Here is an 11,011-nt window from a genome sequence, read left to right on the forward strand (position 1 = left end):
GTTCCTGGAATTAGGTCGATAGTAAACTCTATCTCCCTATCTGGTGGCATTCCAGGTAATTCCTTAGGAAAGACATCCTGGAATTCATTCACTACAGGTATATCCTCTAGCTTTACTTCCTTCATACTATTCAGCTGTAGTTCTACTTCAATCTGGGTATGTTTATCTCCTTGGTAGATCATTCTACTTCCATCGGGGCTTTTCAAAGACACTGTCTTGTTCACACAGTCTATCAAGGCTCCATTTGCCTCTAACCAGTTCATACCAAGAATGACATCAATGTCCTTCATCGGTAGAATGAACGAGTCTGCGTCAAACGCGCATTTATTGATCATAATGACTTGTCCTTGTTTGGTATGGGTTACTACTATCGTTCCCCCGCGAAAGTATGGTTATCGGTGTATCTAACTTAGTGCAACTAATCCCATGTTTGATGATGAATTGTTGAGAAATGAATGATGTAGTCGCACCAGTATCAAAAAGTACTTTGCCGGGATGAGTAAGTATCCGGAGCGTACCTATCACCGCTCTGATCGGAGTTCACCACCTCCTCCAAGCTGGTGCGGTTCAACTTGCCGAAGGGTTTCTTGTTCTTCCGGTTCCCTCCGGTGTTTCCTCCTCGGCTTCCTCCTCCTCCGATCGACCTCCTCCATTCTTCTTCTTAGGGCAATCCCTAAGCATGTGTCCTTCCTCGCGACAACCAAAGCATATTATCCTGGGCCTCTTGCAATCCTTGGAAACGTGTCCTGGTTTCCCACAGATTCGGCAAAATATCTGGTTTGCAGGCTGGAATCCTTGGTTCCTCCTCTGGTTGTTGTTGTTGCTGTTATACCTTGGCTTGAAACTCAAGCTGGTATTGGGCTTGTTGCTGATATATCTCTTAGGCTCAAATTTAGCCTTCTTCCTTTTCTCTTCTTGCAGCTGTTTGAAGTCGTCTTCAAGAGTGATGGCTGCATCCACCAACTCCTGGAACTCTGTTGCTCTCATCATTCTGAGCTGTACCTTGAACTGGGGACTTAATCCTCGCAAGAACCTCTTCTTTTTCTTGTCCTCGGTGTTGACCTCCTCAACGGCATACCGGGACAGCTTCGAAAACTCACTGACATAAGTCAGGATGGCCTTATCTTTCTGCTCGAGACTTTCAAATTCTCGACGCTTCAACTCCACTATACTCTCAGGGACATTGGATTCCCTGAACTTCCTCTTGAACTCCTCCCAGGTGAATACTTTCTCAGCCGGATAAACGGCTACTATATTATCCCACCATGATGCGGCGGGTCCACACAACAAGTGTGTTGCATACCTGACCTTCTCCAGGTCGTTGCATCCAACAGTATTGAGCTTGCGCTCAGTGTCCATCAACCAATCCTCCGCGTCCATTGGTTCGGGCGCGTATGCGAAGTATATTGGCTTTGTATTCCGGAAGTCTGACAGAGTGACTCCCTGGTTTTCTGGCCTCTCAACCCTGTTCTGCTGAAGCAGCTCCTAGAAGAACTTGTTTTGCTGCTCCATTGTCATACGTTGCCTTTCCTCCAACATTTGCATGTATTGAAGGAAATTCTGCTGCGTCATGGGTGGTGGTGGTGGAAACTGGTTTCTGGCTGCTTCATCACCTCTTCCTTCTGCTTGGCCTCGCGCTCGAGGCGCTGTGCTTCGCTCTCCTCACCCGTCAATCCCGACATATCCCCCTAGTTCTGCAACACAAAGTGGTACTCATAGTTACTCCATGCGCAAGTTTTCTGAGCTCAACTTTGTGCACAGAACTAGTCACGCAATGGAAATCAAGAAGCAAATCCAAATCATACAAAACATATACCATGTATATACATACTTAAGTGGTTTATTACAATACCCAGTAGCGATGTGAGTATGCAAACTCACTTATTGAAGTATATGTACAAATTTCTACAAAATATTACACACTACAATACATGTGGTACTACTGTATTGTAGTCTCGCCTCCCATGGTGGTCTCTAGTCGTGCTTCACTCCCGGTACATCCCAGGCTTCCATCCGGTCGAACGTGTAGTCTTCCTGACAGAATCTGGAACATAGGGTCTTCCCGTCGGCTGGTAGTCGGAATCGAGAGGATGATCCCGGGGAGAAATCCGTGTTCATGAACTGGTCATTCAATGCATCATAATCCACCCATCGGGTGTACTCCCCTGTGACTCCACCATAGGTATTTCCACCATCTGTATCCGACTCGATCAGTATCGGATACTCCTCATCGTCTCCCCTATTAACCTGATAGTTCTGGTTCTGGGTTGTGGCGTCCTCATTCATCTCGGGATTATATCTAACTGAATCACTATGGGTTCCAGTATCTGATCCCCAACGCCAATCTGTGGAGTTTTCTATAGGAGTCTCGGAACGCTGATTGTTTCCGGATTCCTCCCCACCCTCATATCCTCCATGGGAACTACTAGGAAAGTACCTAGGTGTAATGGGTGTGGTTTGTTGTTCGAGATGGTCAATACTAATGTAATCACCAGCTGAATAAACCGGTGTGTGTACCTCACCCTCCATTGGTTCTTTCCCCTTAGTCTCCTCCTTGGGCTCAGTGAACTCTTCCAGCATTGTGTCAATTGCTCCCGACAAATGTCGGTTCAACTGAAAGAACAATGACAGTAGGTTGCGGCTGTTATCCATGTACTTAGCGGCTTCTGCTGGTTTGCGTTTTGCAAGCTTGAAGTGGTTAAGCATAGGATCATCTTCCTCCTCCATATGAGGAATATGAGCGAATTCGGAACCCATAAGCTCCTTCGTCTTATGCTCCCGAATATCAGTGATGGCTCTCATTATGGCTATGTGGTAGGCTGTGTTGATGGTTCTAGCCTCACCTGCTGGCATCACTACACTCATTCCTAGGGATTCTGGAAGTCTTAGTCCTACCCTACACTTCGCCAATACTGGACCGTCGTAGTACCAGTATTTCATTACTTGGATTTGGGGATCGCACCCAAATTCAAGTAACATGGCACGAAGAATGTCTGCGAGTCCTCCGTCGTATTCACTCAGGTTTGATGGCTTCACTTTCACGTTACGTCCCGGACATGAACTTGCCATAGTTGGCTGTAGAATAGAAAGAATATATTGTTAGTAATGATGCATCATGATAGAGATAATAAAGAATTATCGCACTAAAGGATATGATTGTTCTATTCTCAAGTGAATATACACCATATTTTTAGAGAATTCTTTACTAATTCTATTTGACTCCTAACGTTTCGTCCCATTTACTAGGTTCCAACCTAAGGTCAAAGCTTTTGCTCTGATACCAACTGTGGTGACCCTGCATACCACTACATGTTCTAGTATGCCAGTCGTTGATATAACATTCACGAAGTACCAATCCGCAAATATTACATCCCTCAGAGTAGTACAACAGAACATAGCAGGTCCATAACTCATTCATTTATTATTACAAACAACATATACATAACATCTCGAAGCTCCTCTTGGGTCCTAAGAGGAATACTCCTGGGTTCGAGGCGAACCCAACTTAATTTACAATATAAAAGTCTTACTAGATTATACATTTATTCCCTCGAGCAGTTAAGTACTTAGAGTTCGTACTGCTCGAATACTACTACTACTTGATCGGTCTAAGCTTGCTCTCCTCCGGAACCCTCCCGGTTCCGTAGACTATGAGGTAGTCTACACCTTCAACACCTCCGAGAGAGGTCCGGTTCTTCATAGCCGATGACTTCGGCTCCTTCGGGGTTGTCGTTGTCCTCTTCCGGATGGTTCGGACAATCTAAGCGAGGATTTAAGAGTGGTATGAGTACGAGCGTACTCAACAAGTTCATTATAGAAAAGAGGTGTTTAATGCACTAGCTACGATATTAGACCGGAAAGTCTAATACCAATGCAGGTTTTGATAAACATTTCTTCAAGAGGTTGCTTTTATTCCAAAGAACTATGTCCGTCGGCCTTCACCGGTTTACTAGAACTTCATGGAGTTCCTTTCCGGCGGCGTTCGCGAGTTCCAAATCCCGGAACAGGGAGTGACGAGTCACGATTCATTACACTCGCAGAGGTGTGTTGCTTTACCCATAAGAGATCTTAACCTTGGTGCCAACCGGGCAGCTTTCCCGTCCACACTTCCTTTGGTGTGAGGCCCGGTATAAGGTCATAGCCAATCATATTCCTCTGCTACCTCGCACACCCACCCTTTGTTGCATACCCCGACCCTGGGTCCTCGCCGGTCCCGTTATACCAATTAAGGATGGACCCCGGCCACGACAACGGTTCCGGGCTCGTACCATAAACTCCTTCGCCGGTAGCCGCAACCCATCATAGACCGCAATAACCGTGGGGAACTTTTGGCTTCCCCAGCCTACCGCTTGCTCCTCGGGCGACAAGTGTCTACGGACAATGCCGTGGGGAACTTTTGGCTTCCCCAGCCTACCGCTTGCCCCCGACAGATAACAAGTGTCGACGGTAAAGCGCGTCCGTTGATGTACAAGAGGTGGAAATACGACTGACTATTCCGTCCCACTCCAGATCTTATGGTTAACACGTGTATTACGGCACAAGAATCACTGGACGACATTTGTTGTTTAATCCTAGATGGATATAAACCCTTGCAATGGAACCTCCACCATATCAACACAATCCATGGTTCCATTGCCCACCACTTAGTCATATTCATAGTTATGAAAATAGTGGTTTTGCTTTTCATGCGATAGTGATAAACATAGTACTTTGCAAGTAATTTGGTAAAAATACTCAATTGACATGAGCAAGTGATGAACTTGCTCGAACACCGCAAAGTGTTGCAGTTGGATGGTGTGGACTGACCCTTGTCCTCTGTTGCTGAAAAATAGCATCATTGTCCGATAAGGGCAATGGTTAAAGAAGCAATTATGCATGATTCCAGTTTTAGGGTTGGTTCCCCCCTTTCCGTTGCTTTTATAATTTCATGTGAGAGGTTAATACTAAGAATGATTTAGGGATACTCTTTTTAGGGTAAAATACTACCTTGAAATGTTGTCAAGGTGTTTTTAAAGTCCAGAAGCATTAATGGACTTATTTTCATTATGGAAAATATAAGGTGTGATTTTAATGATTATTTTAACCATCAAATTTGGGCTTAATCATGTTTGTCTTCAAAAATTCCATTTCATATTTTATTATGATAGAGAATTTTATTCTGAGTAGTTTTCATATTTTAATTATTTTTTTAGAGCTATATTTATTTTATAAAATTCTATGAAAGATTTTACTTAAATGGGCATTTATGAAATGTATAAAATGCCCTCGAGCCCACCTGTCAGGTTGAAGCCGAGTGGGTTGGGCTCAACACCTTCGGCCTGGTCTGGCCCACTCGGTCGCCCTCACTTCCTCTTCTCTCCCTTGCGAAACCCTAATCCACCCGAGCTCTCGCGACGCCGTGGTCGCCTGCGCCTTCGCCGAATTATTCCGGCCAACTCCGACCGTCTCCGCCGGCGAGATGTGGTGCATCTGAACCGCCGTTCAACGGTGCTTCAGATCCACCGCGCCGATCCGTGTTTCGCCGTCTCCTCGACTCGTCCCCATCGCCTCCGCACGCCTGCCGTGGTGTGCCGCGGCGATTTCGTCGCCGCCGACGCTCCTGGCGCCGAGGCGCTGCTGTGTGCCTCGCCGTGGTTGCTGGTTGCTGCGGCGCTGTCGTGGCCTGGCTTGGCCTGGCGCCGCCATTCGCCTGGCGTGTGCCGCCGTGCCGCCATTGCTGCGCTCTTCGCCTCGTGTCACGTGTAAGTGCTCCATCGCTTCCTTTTTCTCTCCCAGTGCTTCTCCTTCCGGTGCTCGCTCAAGCCATGGCTGCTCCTCCTCATGGAGATGCTTGATGTGCCGATGTGCTGCTGCTGCGCCTTGCTAGCTTGCGCGTATGCTGCTGTGCTGTGTTGCTGTGCTAGCCATGGATGCGCTTATGCTGCTGCTGTGCTGCTGCTCTGTGTGTGCTGCTACCGTGATTCCTAGCTTCTGCGCTGTGCTGTTCTTCTCTATCAGTTGCTATTGTAATTCATGAGCCCTTGCTCATGAGCGTGCTGTGATGTTGTGCTCAATTTAATTGTTACTGCTGCTGCTATCTTGCTCTTGCCTCTCCTGTGGGTGCAATTACTTGCCTCTGACTTGATCATGATGTATGATCCTTGCCTTTGGCAAGTGTCAGTGCCCTGGTGTGCTATATCTTGTGCTTAATTTCATGAACATGCTCAATTCAGCATTGTTGTTGGCTTAAAAACACTAATCCAATGATGAGTGATGTGTGCTTCCCTTGTGTAACTTGATCCAGTGGTACATCATGCCTTTGATGTGCTTCTGGATACAATCATAAAATGGTTTATTCACTTATCTGTGATGCACTTGTTCAATTGTATGGTTAATTTAATTGTCTGGGCCTTGTGATGATGCTAGAATTGATTCTGGCAGGCTTTAGCATGCTTTAGCAAGCTCTGGTGATCAAGTGATCATCATCTGCTTGATTATTGCTTGCTTATCTTACTGCCTGTGACTGTTTGGTGCTTGTCCTGGTGATTGTGTATCACCATGCCTTGTGCTGGTGCAGGCTTTGCCTGATCAAGTGTCTGCTGCCTCACTGCTGCTCACTCTATGCTGTGTGTGCATGATGTCTACGCACACTTCTATTCCTGTAGACAGTGTTGGGCCTCCAAGAGCAGAGGTTTGTAGAACAGCATCAAGTTTCCCTTAAGTGAATCACCCAAGGTTTATCGAACTCAGGGAGGTAGAGGTCAAAGATATCCCTCTCAAGCAACTCTGCAATTACGATACAAGAAGTCTCTTGTGTCCCCAACACACCTAATACACTTGTCAGATGTATAGGTGCACTAGTTCGGCGAAGAGATAGTAAAACACAAGTGGTATGGATGGTGATAATATTGCAGGAAGTAAAGATGCAGTAAAACGGTAAACAAACGGTGCCAGAAAATAGCTTGCTAGCGTGGGAGGCAATTCTCTGTGGTGTAACTTTTCTATTCGGAAACAAGCCCTAGGGATCATACTTTCACTAGTGGACACTCTCAACATTGCAATCATAAAGGAATATAAATAAGCACTTCACTATGCGATTCTGAATTACTCTTTGGCAAGATAACGAACACTAATTCATCATGTAGGCAAACCTTAAAGATGTATTCCCAAGTACTAATAAACACCCCATGCTATCACCGTGAGCATTCATAGGAGGTACTAACACACCACAATTTCATAGAGACATCCAACTCAAATCATAACTCGGTGAATAAGTATTCCGTGAAATATAGCCTAAGAGACCCACACGGTGCACACACTCGTCACCTTTACACACGTGGGACAAGGAGTCTCCGGAGATCACATAAGTAAAATCCACTTGAATAGCATAACGACATCTAGATTACAAAGCTCATCATATGGATCTCAATCATGTAAGGCAGCTCATGAGATCATTGTATTGAAGTACATGGGAGAGAGATGAACCACATAGCTACCGGTACAGCCCTTAGCCTCGGGGAAGAACTACTCCCTCCTCATCATAGGAGACAGCAGCGTTGATGAAGATGGCGGTGGTGTCGATGGAGATGCCTTCCGGGAGCAATTCCCCGTCCCGGCGGCGTGCCGGAACAGAGACTTCTGTCCCCCGAATCTTGGCTTCGTGATGGCGGCGGCTCTAGAACTTTTCTCGTATCGTGGCTTATTCCCCTCAAAGTTTTAGGTTAGGACGGCTTAAATAGGCGAAGAGTCGGAGTCGGAGGGGGTCTGGAGGCTCCACACAACAGGGGGCGCGCCCCCCCTCTTGGCCGCGCCGCCACCATGTGTGGTGGCCCTGGGCCTCCCCTCTGGTCCCTCTTCGGTGTTCTGGAAGCTTCGTGGAATTATAAGATCGTGGGCCTTGATTTCGTCCAATTCCGAGAATATTTCCTTACTAGGATTTCTGAAACCAAAAACAGCAGAAAACAGGAACTGGCTCTTCGGCATCTCGTCAATAGGTTAGTGCCGGAAAATGCATAATAATGACATAAAGTGTGTATAAAACATGTGAGTATCATCATAAAAGTAGCATGGAACATAAGAAATTATAGATACGTTTGAGACGTATCAAGCATCCCCAAGCTTAGTTCCTACCCGCCCTTGAGTAGGTAAACGATAACAAGGATAATTTCTTAAGTGACATGCTATCATAATCTTGATCAATACTATTGTAAAGCATATGAGATGAATGAAGTGATTCAAAGCAATGGTAAAGAAAATGAGTAAACAACTGAACCATATAACGAAGACTTTTCATGAATAGTACTTTCAAGACAAGCATCAATAAGTCTTGCATAAGAGTTACTCATAAAGCAATAAATTCTTAGTAGAAAGCTTTGAAACAACACAAAGGAAGATATAAGTTTCAGCAGTTGCTTTCAACTTCAACATGTATATCTCATGGATAATTGTCAACACAAAGTAATATAACAAGTGCAATAGGTAAACATGTAGGAATCAATGCACACAATTCATACAAGTGTTTGCTTCTAAGATAGAAAGAATAGGTGAACTGACTCAACAATAAAGTAAAAGATAGGCCCTTCGCAGAGGGAAGCATGGATTACTATATTTGTGCTAGAGCTTTTCATTTTGAAAACAAGAAACAATTTTGTCAACGGTAGTAATAAATCATATGTGTTATGTATAAGATATCCTATAAGTTGCAAGCCTCATGCATAGTATACCAATAGTGTTCGCACCTTGTCCTAATTAGCTTAGATTAACATGGATTATCATTGCATAGCATATGTTTCAACCAAGTGTCACAAAGGGGTACCTCTATGCCGCCTGTACAAAGGTCTAAGGAGAAATCTCGCATTGGATTTCTCGCTTTTGATTATTCTCAACTTAGACATCCATACCGAGACAACATAGACAACAGATAATGGACTCCTCTTTAATGCATAAGCATTCAACAACAGATAATATTCTCATAAGAGATTGAGGATTAATTGTCCAACTGAAACTTCCACAATGGATCATGGCTTTAGTTAGCGGCCCAATGTTCTTCTCTAACAATATGCATACTCAAACCATTTGATCATGAAAATCGCCCTTACTTCAGACAAGATGAACATGCATAGCAACTCACATGATATTCAACAAAGGTAAAAGTTGATGGCGTCTCCAGAAACATGGTTATCGCTCAACAAGCAACTTATTAAGAAATAAGATACATAGCTACATATTCTTCACCACAATAGTTTTTAAGGCTATTTTTCCCATGAGCTATATATTGCAAAGACAAAGAATAGAATTTTAAAGGTAGCACTCAAGTAATTTACTTTGGAATGGCAGAGAAATACCATGTAGTAGGTAGGTATGGTGGACACAAATGGCATAGTTTTTAGCTCAAGGATTTGGATGCACGAGAAGTAATCCCTCTCAATACAAGGCTAGGCTAGCAAGGTTGTTTGAAGCAAACTCAAGTATAAAACGGTGCAGCAAGACTCACATATGAACATATTGTAAGCATTATAAGACTTTACATTGTCTCCTTGTTGTTCAAACACCTTAACCAGAAAATATCTAGACTCTAGAGACCAATCATGCAAACCAAATTTTAACAAGCTCTATGTAGTTCTTCATTAATAGGTACAAAGTACATGATGCAAGAGCTTAAACATGATCTATATGAGCACAACAATTTCCAAGTATCAAATTATTCAAGACATTATACCAATCACCACATGCAGCATTTTCTGTTTCCAACCATATAACAATTAACGAAGCAGTTTCAATCTTCGCCATGAACATTAAGAATAAAGCTAAGAACATATGTGTTCATTCGAAACAGCGGAGCGTGTCTCTCTCCCACATAAGCATGAATTTATTCAGAGAATGAAAATAACAAAACGAAAATAAAAGCACACAGACGCTCCAAGTAAAGCACATAAGATGTGACGGAATAAAAATATAGTTTCACTAGAGGTGACTCGATAAGTTGTCGATGAAGAAGGGGATGCCTTGGGCATCCCCAAGCTTAGATGCTTGAGTCTTCTTGAAATATGCAGGGATGAACCACGGGGGCATCCCCAAGCTTAGAATTTTCACTCTTCTTAATCATATTGTATCATCCTCCTCTCTTGACCCTTGAAAACTTCCTCCACCCCAAACTCGAAACAAACTCATTAGAGGGTTAGTGCATAATAAAAAATTCACATATTCAGAGGTGACATAATCATTCTTAACACTTCTGGACATTGCACAAAGCTACTGGAAGTTAATGGAACAAAGAAATCCATCCAACATAGCAAAACAGGCAATGCGAAATAAAAGGCAGAATCTGTCAAAACAGAACAGTCAGTAAAGAGAATTTTTCAGAGGCACTTAACTTGCTCAGATGAAAAAGCTCAAATTGAATGAAAGTTGCGTACATATCTGAGGATCACGCACGTAAATTGGCAGATTTTTCTAAATTTTCTACAGCAGGGGCGGCTCAATTTCGTGACAGCAAGAAATCTGTTCCTGCGCAGTAATCCAAATCTAGTATTGACATTACTATCAAAGACTTTACTTGGCTCAACAATGCAATAAAATAAAGATAAGGAGAGGTTGCTACAGTAGTAACAACTTCCAAGACTCAAATATAAAACAAAATTGCTGTAGTAAAATAAAAACATGGGTTATCTCCCAAGAAGTGCTTTCTTTATAGCCATTAAGATGGGCTCAGCAGTTTTAATGATGCACTCCCAAGAAATAAGAGTTGAAGCAAAAGAGAGCATCAAGAAGAAAATTCAAAACAAATTTAAGCCTAACCCACTTCCTATGAAAAGGAATCTTGTAAATAAACAAGTCATGTAGGCATAATGCAACAAGCATAGGAAAACTAGACAAGCGCAACTTCAAGATTTTCAGCATATAGAGAGGTGTTTTAGTAACTGATACGTCCAATTTGCATCACTATTTTATATCATAATTTGCTGTTATTCATTGATATATTTCACATTGGGACACAATACTTATGTTATTTCATCTATTTGCATGTTTCATG

Source organism: Lolium rigidum, chromosome 3, assembly GCF_022539505.1.
Source record: "Lolium rigidum isolate FL_2022 chromosome 3, APGP_CSIRO_Lrig_0.1, whole genome shotgun sequence".
NCBI lineage: Eukaryota > Viridiplantae > Streptophyta > Magnoliopsida > Poales > Poaceae > Lolium > Lolium rigidum.